Genomic DNA, 15,536 nt, shown 5'->3' with positions numbered 1-15,536 from the left:
AAAAACAAAAACAAATGTCATTCCTTGGAATTACATTTCTCTACTACCAGAAGGAAGATCCAACTTAGATTATTTCTGGTCCATTTAATAAATATTTTTCAAGGTAAAAACATGACCATTAAAGCCATGATTGCCTCTCTTAAGCTGAATATATTTGCAGTTTCAATTCTCTATAAACCACTTAGAAATATGGAGAATACATGAAATAACAGAGCTTCCCAGAACATTCTGCAAGATTCCACTTTGTCTTTGTAGAAAACGTAGGTAGGGTGTGTAGATTTTCTGCAAAGCACTCTGAAAATTCCATAAATCCAATCCTGCAGGGATTTCACTTTTCTGTAGTCTTTCCACCGGACTTGAGTTCCTACCCCCTCTAAATATATGCTGCAATACCAACATTTCCATAGACAAAGCACTGCACACTAATAAAACACAATGCTGTTTACATACAGTGCAAATATATAACATATTTTTCACGTAGGTTATGAGCAATATTTTTAGATGGATGGAGCCTGCAGTGATATTAGTAACAAACTTCTACTGTAAATTAGTGGCCTAAATAGAAATTTATGTTCCATAAAACCCAGCACGAAACAATAAGTTAGAAATATTTAAATAACATTTTACAGAGTGTTAAGCAGCAAGTACAACTGTGTCGGGCTGAGTCGGTTACCGAAAGGGAGAGCTGGGCACTGTCATAGAAAGGTGCCCAAGCAGCAAAAGACAACACCTTGGTCTTTTAAACAACTTTAAAAAAAACTATGTATGACCTCAAGATTGCACCTGTCTAATAGCTCAAGGGTAGTCTCAATCTTGAAAACAAAGAATAACCATCTGGGCCAGGGATAAATTTTATAACCTCTATAGACACAAGGCCAAAAGGCACCTATATGAGATGGAATTTGGTTCATATTTTCATTAGTTTCCTAAAAATATGCTAGGTCTATAATGTGAAGAAATGAGATTATATCTAGGTTTGGCTTTCTAAGATCTTAATCCTGCTTAAATCATAATCAAGCCCATTCTTGCATTACTCACATTTCACAGGGCAGACTTTCTATTATTTCTCAGGAAAAAGCAGCTTCCAATTTAAATTTATCTCTGCAATTTTGTGAAATACCAAGACTAAACACTATACTCAAAATCTAACATTATAAGCCTGATACTATGGTTGGATCCCAGTGAGGATGTGAAAACACTCCTCAAATTTGTAATTTGTATTTTTTTTCCAGAATAATTGAAGTGGGAGTGGATGGAGGGATTGGGGCAGGGAACAAAGAGTAAAGTTCCAATGTTTTTTCTCCTCCAAACAGAACAGGAAGTGTCAGGGTTTCAGTAATGGGGGTGGCAGAACGTCGGGTCTTTAAGTAAGACTAAAATGATGGCTTTATTCTTTCTATTTTTTCATCTGCGATTTAGAAGGATAAAGGTAATAACTTTTTTTTAAAAGGCTTCAGGGCCTCAATTTAAAAAAAGTTCTCTGATTCATGAATAATAAAATAAAATAAATACACAACAGATCTGGAGTAAGGCTTTACTTTATTACGACAAGAGACTGGTGTTGGCATGCTGGATTCTCCCAATGGGTTATCCCACTTACCCCACTTCCATCCTTAAATTCCACATGCCTAAAACTGGAGTCATCATTTCTCTCCTAATTTGATGTAGCCTAGCCATTTCTGTCAATGATACCGTTATCCTACCGACCATCTAGATTAAAGTCCTCATTCATCATGATTCCTTTCTCTTACCCTCAGAGCTAACATGGAAGCTCAGTAAGATTATAAACTCTAAGAAGCCTGGGGCTACATCTGTCTTACGTACTTTTCACTTATTCTTTCACCTCTACCATGTGACAAGGACAGTGACAGGGACTAGGGAAAAATGAACAAGACAGTCATGGTCCCTGCCACTACAAAGCTTACAGGTTAGTGGGGGATCATACGTTAAATAAACACACAAGTAAAAGTGCTTTAAAGAAAAAGACCTGGGTTCTACGTGATGACTCAGATAAGGGGTGGTGGTAGTCAGAAAGGATTCTCTCAGTCAGCGAAAACTGAGCCAAGACTAAAAGGCAAGTCTGGGGAAGCTGGGGGAAGCCTAGGGGAAGAGCAATCTGGGAAGAGAGGCAACATGTGGGAAAATCCTTGGGTAGGAAAGAACTTGGCACATTTAAGAAAATGCATTAAAAAAGGCCAGTAAGGCTGAAGGTAATATATGGACAGTACAGTGGCCATATTAAGATGTTGGATTTTTATCCTGGGTATAATGGGAACCCTACAGAGTTATGTGCACATACTAGGTGGAAAATAAAGTGGAACCAGAGTGTAAACAGGGTAACCAGTTAAGAGACCACTGCAGTAGTTACAGAGAACTGACAGGGACTTAAACTAATCCAAGCCAACCTCATTCCCAGGGTCTGATGAAGCTCCTGCCTTACATAAATGAACAAATCAGTAAACAGGTAACAGCGTCAGTCCTTACAGTCTTCTTCCAGGACTGCTCCTACCTGTCCCAGGGTAGAGGCAGCCTCCAGTCTTTTTCTAAGGTACAATCGCACTTATTTTCTAAAGTCAAATGGTTAATCAACAGCATGATTAAAAACTTTAGCTGGTATCTAATGTCTACAATTTAAAGTTCAAACTCCTCAAATGCCACATAAAATTCTATATGAAAGGCGAAGTGTAATTTTTTTAAAATCTCAAATAATTACATAATTCATATATAAGAGTAAGTAAAAATTTATATGTAAGAATATTTATCACAGTACTATTTATAATATCAAAACAAAAACAACCTATATGTGCTTCAATATAGGAAAAGTCAAATTATGGGAATATCTATATAGTGAAATAACATACAGTGCTGAAAAACGTTTTCAAGGAATATTTAATAAAGTGGGAGAAAGCAATACAACACAAACGAAAATAGGAAATAAAACATATATAATATGAAGTTCATTTTTGAAAAGAATACACACACGTGACTAAAAAGAAATAGGTCAAGGTCAAAGTAGTGATCCATAGATTGTGAGGTTATGGGTGATTTTTTTACTTTTTTAATGTTTTTCTAGTTTCCCAACTTTCTTTAACAGTCGTATTTTTTTAATTCTTAGAAAAATCTCCTAGTAATGGCTACATTTAAAAGGAAGAACCTTCGGCCTAGCTCCTCACTGTGCCCCAATCACAGCTCATGAGTCTGTGATTCTGTTTCCCACGGGCCCGCCTGCACCCCTGCCTGCACACAGCACACTCCCGCTCTGCAGCTCTGCAGCTCTGCGGGCCTCCCTTAGTATCTCAACTCTTGCCCCAAACATTTACTACAGAGAGCACTTATCTGACATATAACTCATCATTTTCTTTTCTGTGCCTTTAGCTCTCACTTCTCTGTCAAATTAACTGTTTTCGTTTCTTCATCCTTCCCCCAGCACCAAGCACAGCATTCTCTATCGAGGCACGTAACATCTGCTGATTGCTCAGAATGAAGTTATTCTATACAGGGGCCACTACTCGGCCCTCAGAAAACAGGCGTGGCCATGATCTCCTGGGTCCCTGATACTTCTTGGCCAAAAACTGCTGCCATACTTCCCCCTTTGAATTACAGACAGGAAGGGCAGGGAAGAGACCTGAGACAGAGTCTAGCTCAAATACCAAAATTAATCAAAGAGAAAACTGAGTTCTAAAAGTACAGAGACACTCTCTGCAGGTCCCTGGGAGAGGCAGAGCCAGGCCTGGGGACGCAGTGGCTCACATTCAGTGGTCTTCTTCCCAGACCACTCTATGGCAATGACCTCTTCGCAGAATGTAAACTGGCAAACAAGTTTGGAAATGTCCATTTGATTTCTTGAATGTCCATTTGACAGGCTGGAGAAAATTAATTTGGAACTGCCATTGCGTTTTTCACTCTGTTTAATACAGATGTCGAATATCAAAGATTCATTGAAAGTAGTTTTAAAGCTTAACCATTAGGCACTTTAGAATTGTTTTCAAGGCAGCACAGCACAAAGGCCAGAATAATCTGTGCCTGAATTCCTCCCAGGGATATAAAATTAAAAGCATAATTCAGCATATATCTTTCCTCCTACGATGAATGAACGCAGGCCTGAGTGAAGCCAGGGTGTGTGATATGAGCTTATGAACCACCATGGAAAGGATGCTTTCAACCACTCCAGGAAGAAATATTAAAGTCGCCGATGAATAATTATTCTGATAAAGCACTAAGATCCTGTGAGGTTAGGCTATGATTTAAGCTGACAGCTTTGCTTATAAACACTGGTTCTAAAAAATACCGATTAATGATTCATTTGAATCCTTTTCTGCTCTGATACTGTCCAGATTCTGGCATTTCATGTCATGACATCGTCTTTTACCACATAAACTTCACTTTTATCAAGGCAAAGAGTAAAAAATACTTTCAAGTGAAAATAATACAAATAACAAAGGATCTATTTTACTGTTGTGAACTCTGACAATTTCCTCTCTGCATTAAAAAAGATAATAGGTGTCAAACCAGTTATTACAGCACATGACAGCTTCAGACTAGAGAGAGCATATCCAGCTCTATATTATCCAGTATGGACACACGGGAAAAGAGCAAACAGTTTTTCTAACAGATTTCTCTGCCTCAGTGCCAATATGGCAAATAATTGTATGAAATGTTATTACTCTACCTGATTTTCCCTTGGAGCTTTTAAATAGAAATTTTGTCAACTGATTTTTAAAATATGCATATGGAGTTGCAGGGTAGGGGCAGCAACACCACTCTGAAGGGCCCTGCCAATGACATGCAGGCTTAGGTGAGATGATGCCTGGGATGGGTGGGGCATTGACGATTAATAAGGGCTGAGGATGGGGGATACACGACAATGACAGATGTCTTTCCTAAAATGAAAGAGCCCCTGAAACGGCATGAAGTCCACCGAGGCAGAAGTTGGAGAAAGGAAAAGAGAAACCTTAACCTGTGCTTTCTTTCTCTAGTCATTGGGGATGACAGTCAAAATTAGAGGAGAGTACAGCAATTTAGAGGTAAAAGGAACAGAACAACATGAAGTTGTTGAAAGGTGGCAACATTTTTTAGAGATGGAGATCAATTCATTCCACCTAGCCTGTCTGTCAGCTCAACTGTCATAACAAAATACCACAGACTGAGTGGCTTAAACAAAATATTTGTTTCTCACAGGTCTGGAAGCTGGCACGTCCAAGACCAAGGTGCTAGCCGACCTGGTACAGGCAGCCTACCTTCTCGCCGTGTCCTCAAGTCACAAGGCGAAGAGCAGGGGTGCTGATTGCTGTTCTTTTTCTTATAAGGACACTAATTCCACCCTCATGATCTCCGCTAAACCAAATTGTCTCCAAAGCTCCCACTCCAAATACCATCACACTGGGGGTTAGGGCTTCAACAGACGAATTTTGGGAGGACACATTCAGTCCATAACTCAGCCTTTACCTAGTACCTACTATGTGCTGGATATAAGGTCTGAATAAATTGAATAGACATGCCAGGGGCAGAATCATGCTTATGATAAGATGCTCAGAAGCAAGACTGTATTTCCCTTTATACCCCCAAAAAAGCTTGTTTAGCGAAGTTATCTTTATCTGAAATGTCTTTAAAGCCCGTGCTTTGTATTGACGTCCACACTGCTTAGATAAGACCTACTTTAACTATTGCCAGTTCTCACATTTTACTGATCTACTAAGCAGTATCTATATTTGCTGATTTTATTTCCTGTCACCCTAATGTTATCATAACTTAATGCTATCAGGTTATAAGAAGGACTCAGTGCTGGTTATAGTTAAGAAAGCGAGGATGAAAGCAATACTAACTGGGGATACTTGTTTTTTGTAAAGCCTCGACAGGAGGTCTTCTTATCCTGGAGTCATTTAAGTTGACTCAAACCTGGCAAAGATGCTACAAATACATCAGGTAAAGACATCAGTAATCTTCTGTCAAAGCAGCCTGATATAGTGGAAACAGAATCCACTCAAGGTCTTCGGAGTCAGGCAAACCTACTTTTGAAATCTGGCCCCATCGTTTTTTTTTGTTTTGTTTTGTTTTACAGTGTGACCTCTCTGACCTTCAACTTCTTCATCTGTAAAAATGAGAATACGCCTACTGCACAGGAATGCTGTGCAGGATTAAATGAGACGAAAGCATGTGCAAGTGCCTGAGAGGACGTATCCTGTGGTCAATATGCTGTTTCCTTTCTGTTCCTTCAAATGCCTTCTAGTAGGTAGGGGTCAGAGGTTCAGAAAGTTTATGACCAGTCTCTGCCTGAGTGTGTGTGTATGTATGAGAGGGGCTGTGTGCAGAGGAAGGTTATATGTTTGTGAGTACTGTGCTTTCATGAGCCTGACCATCTTTAGAATATTTTGTGTTTACTTTATTGATTTGAATACCATATTAATTTACCCACATATATCATCTGACACCTCCATTTACTGGTCTTTTAGGCATCTCCAGGCATGTGGGTGCTTGATAAATAGTCTATTAGTATGATTTGACTATCTCTATCCACTCTCCCCTTTTTTTTTTTTTAAGAGAATTCCATGGCTGGCAGTGAGGATGGCTCCAAATCTCATCATTCATTTACAACCACTTTCTCCCCTCTCTGCATCACTGAATCTGACTCTGTTCATTCCCATACTCTGCTTAAAGGACCACCTTTGGTCTCCCTTCACTGAGCAGAAATATGGACAGGCAGACAAAGCAGAAGACTAAGGAAGGGAAGAAATGTGGGCCCCTTAGCTCCTGGATGGGCTCTGACCTCTTCACTCACCTTCCAACCGTGTGAATCTATTTCAGCAACTGCAGAGAAAGGCTGAGGAATCCTGATTTCCTTGAAGAAGGGAATGAACAATCAATAGACTACAAATCGGAGGAGACTTTGGAAATTACAAGAGATGTTGCTACTATATAATGACTAAGTTGCCTTGGTATGTCTCGTGGGCTAAAATTCCATTTCGTTTTCATCATACATAAAACCAAAATTATAGCTCCAAGAAGAGCTACAAGTTGTGTTCCCTTTGGTCTATCTGAGATCCCAAATAGTATCACATTCTACCTGAAGATGTGCCCCTGAAATAAACTGACAATGCTTCAACTATCTTGGCTGCAGGCAAAGACAAAATAAGAGTCTCAGGAGTTCTCAAAAAGCTCGAAAAGTTCTCTCCAAACTATGTTGTTACCAGATGGAAACTATAAGAACACAACCAAAACTATGAGTAGAGATTTCCCTGGGCTTTGTTCTGGCTATAAGATAGTTTCCAAATATGCAATGAGAGGTAAGTAGAAGCTGACAGGGGCCCAGTGTGGAACACACCAACATGATCATCGTTCAGACACACAACCCAATCAGCCCCCACCCTATCCCATCCCAGCTTCCCATACACGCAGGATTACCCAAACTCTAGTTAACCTAGCAACGACCTTCCTATTTCAGTTTATCTGACAACTTACAGTGTAATGGGAAAAAACGGAAAGATAGAAAGGAGAGAGTATAAAACGAATACTGTCCTTCATGTTAGTAAAAACATCAATTGCTTATATGACAAATGTGAGGCAGTGATTAAGCTGACAGTCCAATGGCAAAATTATTAAAATCTTTAGCGAAAAAAAATCACACTTCTTCACAATTTCCCAGCATTTTAATAGCCCAGTCAAGACCTGAATCATTACTGTAGAAGAAAAGACTCCCTTTCTGGACCGCATCTGTGTGTCTGGGCCACGGATGCTACATTACTGCTCGATCAACACATCCTGGAACAAGAATTTTCCTTCCCAAATCCAAACTTATTCAAAATCCTCCTGGGAAAGTAAACTAACACATAGGCATCTCCTGTGGTGTAAAAATTCTCTTCTCTTATGGCAGTTGCCTTATGCTTAAACTCAAAAATGCCTTTCCACTTGTATCAGCTTCTCTCAGATAAAAGGAAGACAGAAGCCAATGGCCCCTTGAGTAAAATCCCATTGAGCAGGGAGAGGCAGAATAGAAAGATTTAATTCTAACATGAGGGGACCCCATGATGATCAGAAAGGGAGAGAAGGGTTACGGCACATAATCCGGGAGATTCAAGTACAGTTAGAGATAAATAGTTTCCCAAGGTGTGCAAGAATCTAGCTTTCTTTAAGGAGACAACCATGGCTTCATGTAATTCAAATTAATTCCTTTCTGTGGCACAGGGAACTATATTCAATATCTTGTAGTAACTTATGGTTTAAAAGAATACGAAAATGAATATATGTATGTTCATGTATGACTGAAGAACTGTGCTGTACACCAGAAATTGACACAATACTGTAAACTGACTATACTTCAATAAAAATATATTTTAAAAATTCCTTTCTGAATGAAAGCTGAGTAACAAAGACAGAACTTGGCGAGGTGGCATAGCACAGTGAGGGAATATGGAATTATATTCCCAGTTGATACCTGGTGAGATGTGAGGTCTGGTCAGCTCAACGTAAAATAAAATGAGGCTGCACGACGGAAAGCGTTTTGAAAAGTCCATGGGAAAGATGAAGGTAGCATCTTAATGAATCTGGAGAGAATGAACTCTGTGGGGTGGGCTGCTCTGATTGTGACCTTTCTCTGGCTGACAGCCTGGGAAGCGAAGAGACAGGATGGAGAGGCCAGCACCTGCCTCCTTCCCCCACAAGGAGGATGGCAGCGTCATTTGCCAGCACCTGGAAGCTGAGAGAGCGCGCCAGCCTGATGTGGAGACTGCCCATCCATTTCAGGCAAGAGAGTGAAAAGTGAGAGAGAGAAAGCTCCCAGTACCAACAGTGGTGACCTGGGGTCATGCGGCAAGGAGTTATAAAGGCATAAAAGCTTCCTTTATTCAGATGGTGCCTTTCAGGGCAACTCATTTCCTGATACTTAATGCAGGCAGTGAGAAGAACAGTGGGGTTGGCTATAACTTACAGTACGTCACACAAATCCGGAGTGCCCACGGAACATTAATTTCAGGGCACACACTGAGATTACGCTCTTACAACCAGCCTCTTTGCCAGGGGCAGCTTGTAGCTCAGAAAGTCATGCTTCATTTAGGATGTGCTGTATAATGTTGAAGGGGAACGTTAACTATTTTGTTTTGTTGTGTCTTTTCCCCCAATCCAAGCAGAAAGCATTTGGGAAAGAGCTACATATGCTTAACACATTTTCTATAAAGTTGTTCTCGTTCACGTTGGCAGACACCTGTTTAGGTCACGTCTCTTGCACATCTACTCTTGTTCTAAACACACAACTTCCCCTGCTACTGAGATCCCCACAAGCAAACTGACCTTACTGGGATGTGCTCTTCTCCTGTGAGTTTGGGTCTCAAGTTTCTCCTGAACCTAGAGCTGTGCCTTCTACCACAGCATACCAGACACTAACTCATCCCTACTCAAAGGGACTGTTAAAAATCCTACCTTCTTCCAAGTGGTAGTGAGGTGGTCCCTGTTTCTTACCTTTAGCTACTCCTCAAGCTCTGGTAATCAGTAACCATTCAACTTTAAAAAGAGAAACCATATTAATTTTTCTAAGTAATGCAAACATTTGATTTGATTCATGCTCTCAAGTTACTTTCCTTTCTACCACATATTTGTGTAGCTGTTACATGAGTCCTTTGTACTGAGGTAGCTGTCATTCCTTCAACTCAGTTCTTGCCAAACTGAGCTATGTCTGGAGATACGAAGATAACTGCTCTTGTTGAAGAGATGCCAGTTTAGTGGGAAAGACAGACATGTAAACAGATCTGCATGTGAGATACATGGCTTGCAGAGGGAGAAAAATATATACTGCACAAATAAATCAGTGCAACAGCACAAAAAGATCTAGAGGGTCATAATATACCACAAAGATCCAGTGAAATGCAAGGACTGTGAACATGAAGGTAATACTTGGATTTCTATCTCATTCAGTCTACATACTCTGCCTTTCTATCTGCTGCAGGGTTAGCCTCGTCCCTACCTGAAGGCAACCTTCCACTTGAGCCCCCGGGGCCAGTCCCTCTCTCATATGAGGGACATGGCCTTGCAAAGATCCACTCTTCTGCACAAATCCTCCCTTCCTGCAAAGTCAATCCCATGTGCATAGGCGCTTACCTTAATATTATCCTCCCTTGACCTTGAGTGCCCTCTAAGCCTCTTTGCCTTTTCTCTGCTTCCCTTCCAAGCAATACTACTCTCACCTTCTACGTTTATTGCTCTCCCATTTACCTCACCCTCCATTCTCTCCTCCTACTACTCCACTAAATCGGCTCTTAGCAAGGTCACCAATAAGCTCCATCTTGCCAGATGCATTAGTCACCTCCTGTCCTTCCCTGTCTTGTGTAGCACGTGCTGCCCCCTCTCGTCTCCCTACTCCCATATTGAAAGACACTCTCCCTGTTTTCTTCCTGTCTCACTGGCAGCTCCTTCCCAGTTTTCTCTATTTGCTTTTTCTTGCCTGCTTAATCCCCATCTCCCCATAGCGCATACACACAGCAGCTAGAGTGATCTTTCAAAAATACAAACCAAGTTATTTCATTTCCTGATTTAAACCCTCCAATGGCTTCCCATCATTCTTAGAATAAAGTCCATACAAGAAAGTCCTGTAGTTCCTGGCTCCTGCCTACTTCTCTGCCCTCATTTCTAGCCACACCTTCTCCCAACACCCCGCAGACTGTCCACCACCAGGTTTTAGACTTACATTACCTTTTTCCTGTTCCTCAAACACCCCACTTCACAGCCTTCACCACTGCTGTTCACTAGCCTAGAACACTCTTCTCTGAGCTCTCTGCATGACCAACCTCTGATAATTCAAGTCTCAGCTCCACTGACTTGCTCACAAGTGGCCTTTCCTGATCCTCCTGCCCTAGTGTCCCTTCCCTAAACTCAGTCACCTGCCAGCTCACCACCCCTCTCCAATTTCTTCAAACACTACGGCAAGTGTCGTATTTTTCTTCACATCTCACCTGTCTACCTCTCCTGCTGGAACCCAACCCCAACAAGAGCAGGGACTCGGTCTCGCTCACACTGTGTATCCAGCTCCGCGCACAGTGCTCAGTACACAGTAGGCACCCTATAAATATTTACTGAATCGAAGAATGAAATGATGATGAAATCCCTGTTTAGGACACTGTGTTGAGTTCTATGTGCTTCAACTCCAAGAAAGGCACAGGAAGGATAAAGCTGAAACATAAAAGTAACTAGTGCATAGGGATATCAGACTTATGGCAAAAGGTTAACAGAAATAGAATTAATGAGGAAATATTTTATTTTCATTCTTCATGGGATCATTACAAGGTTTTTTTTTTTTTTAACGTCTAATGAGGATTAAATAAAAGGAAATGGACTACACATTCAGTAGATTGAGTTTAAGTTCTGGAATAGATGAAATGTGGGTTAGTGATGGCCACACTTACTGAGACTGACTACTATTTAAGATTATAATTAGTTCCTGAAGAAAGCACTGGTTATGCTTTTTTAAAAAGGATAATAATAATCCTGTATCAACTGAGTGCCTCTTTTGTGCCAAGAGCTGTGCCAAGACTGTGTTACAAGTCTGATCTCCTTTGACACTTGTAACAACCCTATGAAGAGATACGTAGTACTACTGCCCTCATTTCAGAGATGAGAAGACTGAAGCTTGGCACAGCTAACTAACTTGAAAAGGCCACACAACTGATAAATGACCAAGTTGGGACCAAACTCAGATCTGTTTGACTATAAAATCTGTGTTCCAGACCACTATGTTTAGAAGGGAGAATGTAAAGCACTGGCTATAGCCCTGCTAAAAGCATGAGGGTTAGTTTTGTTTTGTTTTGTTTTTTAATCTTAGGATTCTAAAATATTTTCAGGGATATAAAGAACATGCTATAAAGAACAATGTGAAACAGTCCCATAATACAGATCCTATATCTGAGCTTTTGGTTACCCACACATTTTATGAACTGGATAAAATAATGTGCTTTTGGTTACCCATTATATAAATTCTCTCCTTTCATCCTGAAGGAGTACTTTATTTATAGTTTGAAGAACTGTCTTAGAAATACGAGAAAAGAAAATCAAGTTTGCAAGTATCAACAGGTATGACAAAATAATTTCTCTTTCCTCTAAAGTTATGAACAGAGGTCGCAGATTATGGCCTGCGAGCTAAGAATGAATTTTGCGTCTTTAAAAAGGGTTGTTTAAAGGAAAAAAAGGAGAAGAAGAACATGCATGGAGACTGTGTGGTTCATAAAGCCTAAAGTACTCACTCCCTGGTCCTTTACAAAAAAGTTTGCTGACCCCTGGTCTAGAACTTAAAAATGGATGCAAAAGGATGAAATAGCTGTAATTGAGAATAAAATACCTGCTAAGAAAAAGCAACCCCCTAGAGGTTCAGAAAGTATCTTTAGAGGGTTTGTTTGACCATGGGCAACAAAACTTCCCAGAGTCAGATTACAAAGTGCATTTGGTCTCTCAGCTTAGGATCAATGAAATAATATAAGGGGGCATAAACAGGAAAGGAGAGTGCTAAAGAGCTTGGGGAAAGAGCGGAATGATCCAATTTTAGACCTGCAGGGGGGCTTATAGGTAGTAGGAATCAACACCTTCACTCAGTAAGTGAAGAAGCCCCCCAGGGGCTGGGCAGTGGCTCCTTCACACAGCATAGGTAGGTCCTGGCTCTCTGCATCACGTGGCCTTTGCTACAGAGACACGCTCTGCAAAGTGAGGAGCAGGAGACAGCTTTTTAAAAGGTCAGACAAGAACCAGCAGATCTGCAAAGAACAGGTGATCTGAAAATGAGGTCTCAAAGTCCTCTTATAAAAAATGTTTTTCTTTTTTTAATTTCAAAAATAACACATTGACTACAGAAATGCAAAAACTTTAAAGAAAAGAATAACCATTCATAACCCCTCTATTCAATGATAAATATTTTTAAACATTTGGTGTATCACCTTACAGCTTTTTAAAAAATGCATATATATACATAGATCATTTTAAAAATTAGAATATTATTTATTTTAGCACCTTTTTTGCTCCCACTTAACTTGTTACAAGTCAACTTGTGAGCATTTTTATATCATATAAAATTCTCCTAAAAGAGTTTTGATAGTTGTCTAATTCCACTGTATGTATGTATCATAACTGTTATAACTAAACAATCCTTCCAGAACCAACATGTATGAGAAAATATTTTACCTCACCCTTGTCAACATGACCATGAGCATAATTCAGAATAGTCTCCCATTTTGATAATCACAAAATGGTTTCTTTCTGCTTGACGAGGTTGATCTTTTTTTTTTTTGCATGGCCATTTATTTATTTGCCTTCTGTGAATCCTCTGTTCCCACTGTCATGTGTTCTGTTTCCAGTTTTCTTCTGGGGCACTCATCTGATTCTTTTAAGAGTGAAATACTAAATATTCTAACCTTTTTTTCTGATATAAAATTTGTATTTTTTCCACTTTGCCATTTGCCTTTTAATTTTGTTTTTAATTTCAGAAACGTAGCATTTCTGTCTAGTAAAATCCCCTGTGTTTTGTTCTTTGTGATTTTGATAAAGAGCAGCAGTAGCCCAAAGTCGATGTGGGGCCATGTAAGGGACGGCTAAGGATCTACCTGTCTCAAAGCAGTGGCCAGTGTAAGTCTCCCAAACCAGCGCAGCCTGCAGAGGCTGTGCCCAGCGGGGACCAGGTGGACAGAATGCGCAGGGGGAAGGCCACGGGCTGGACCGAGCCATGAGACCAGGCTGCCAGTCCCGGGCTTGCTGCGCGCTTGCTGCGCACTTGCTGCGTGTGCTTAGACGAGACCCAGTCTGTCCGAGTGCCACAGACCCCGCCTGCAAAACGAGAGGTGTGGACACTGCGACCTCAGAAGACATGGCCAGTTCTAAGGTTCCTGCTTATTTGACATGTGAAAGGAGGAGACTCAGCATTAGATGTTGAGGGCTAGTTAGAATCCACACCCTAGAGAGACCTGTCAATGAGGAGAGTGAAAAGGTGAGAGACGGCGGCGAAAGGGAACACCTGACAGGAGAGGACTATCGCCCTCTCGGTGTGTGTCATGTCAGTTACAGAAATTCTTTCAAGAAGTCAGCACGATCCATGGGGTCAGAGGCAGAGGAAACCAAAGCTGAAAAGGGCTCAACATGAGTGCATAGCTCTTTCCCAGAGGAGTCACCAGGTAACCTGGCTGCAGTTTCCTCTGAGTCAGCTGGGGACTGTGAATGCTGGATGTGGGCACAAAAGCCAGAAGGAAAAAAAAAAACCCAAAGGGACTGGATGAGAAAAGGTGGTCAACATTGTGAGGTGAAAGAGAGAGGAGGTGTTAGGAGGGTCTCACTAAGAGAGCTCTCTGAGGTCAGGCTTGGATTGGATCATCAAGAAGGGACAAGAGGCTGAAACTCAAGCATCTGAGAAGAAATGGTCTCAAGAACAGGCGGGGAGGGTTGTAGTGGAGATGAAAGTGTTGTCGCCTGTCCCTGTGAAGGAACTGCAAACGCAGTATTGGGAAAAATAATACATGCCCTGAAGTATTACGATGCTGGCAGGAAAGACAGAGTGTTGGTTACATAACGGCAGGGCTGTGGGGGGGACCAACAAAGCCCGGAGGCCAAGTCACATAACACACGAGAAGTCACACTAAGTGAAAGCCCTTACCTTTATGTGGTAACTAACTAACTAACTGACTAGTATTTATTCATGGGTCCGTAACAAATATTCTTTCTTGCGTAATATTAAGTGATAATATTGGTTTGTTTCCTTCACTGTATTGCTACTTTAGTAGTTATTTATCTTTTTCATCTTAGCACTGATTGAAACATAAAACGTCTAGGAAATATGTCCTACTTTATGGTTTAATTTAATCTTAGCAGTCAAACACTGATAATACTGCATCTCTTAAAGAAATCAGCCTATCTGTTATCGTACACCAATAAGTACTTTAAAGAGAGAAAAAAAAAGAACCTCATTCTCAAGTTGAGAAGAGAAGTTGCAAAGCTAGGAGGCAACAAAAGAAGAGAAACAAACCTTGATCCCCGACCTGGCTGAAGGAGGCTTCTTAAGAAAATTAAAGAGCTACTTCCCTGTGTTTCAATGATAAAGGATGCCTCACTCACCTGTTTACTTTCCTCTTCAAGCCTGTTTATTGTCTTCCATGTAAAGAAGAAGAAAAGAGTCACTTCCCCCTTCTAAAAACACAGAAGGTAAAAACTATACTGTAAATATAGGCTCAAAATTCTCAGTAAATTAAAACTCCATTATTGTTCAAACTCTGTCTTGAACAAAGCTGGAAAAAGACTAACCAGATCCCATTTTACAGATGAGAAAACTGACACAGAAATAGCCTAAGCAAGTCAAGAACACACAGGGAAACAATGGTCAGCCTTCCAGCGCAGGCCTCTCCTGGGATCTCTGTTCACAGTTCCCCGTCGTTCAGGGTTCACAGCAGCCTTCAAAGGAGGAAGGGAGAGGAGGAAAAGAGCAGGAAACAGCTCAGCCCCAGCCTTACACCATACTGCTGCGATCGTGAAAAAGTAATTTTAATTTCGGGGTAGCTCTGTTTTCTTCACTATAAAATGGGGTTGATATT

This window comes from Camelus ferus, chromosome 20 (genome assembly GCF_009834535.1).
Source record: "Camelus ferus isolate YT-003-E chromosome 20, BCGSAC_Cfer_1.0, whole genome shotgun sequence".
Classification (NCBI taxonomy): Eukaryota; Metazoa; Chordata; class Mammalia; order Artiodactyla; family Camelidae; genus Camelus; species Camelus ferus.
This window is presented reverse-complemented; position numbering follows the sequence as displayed.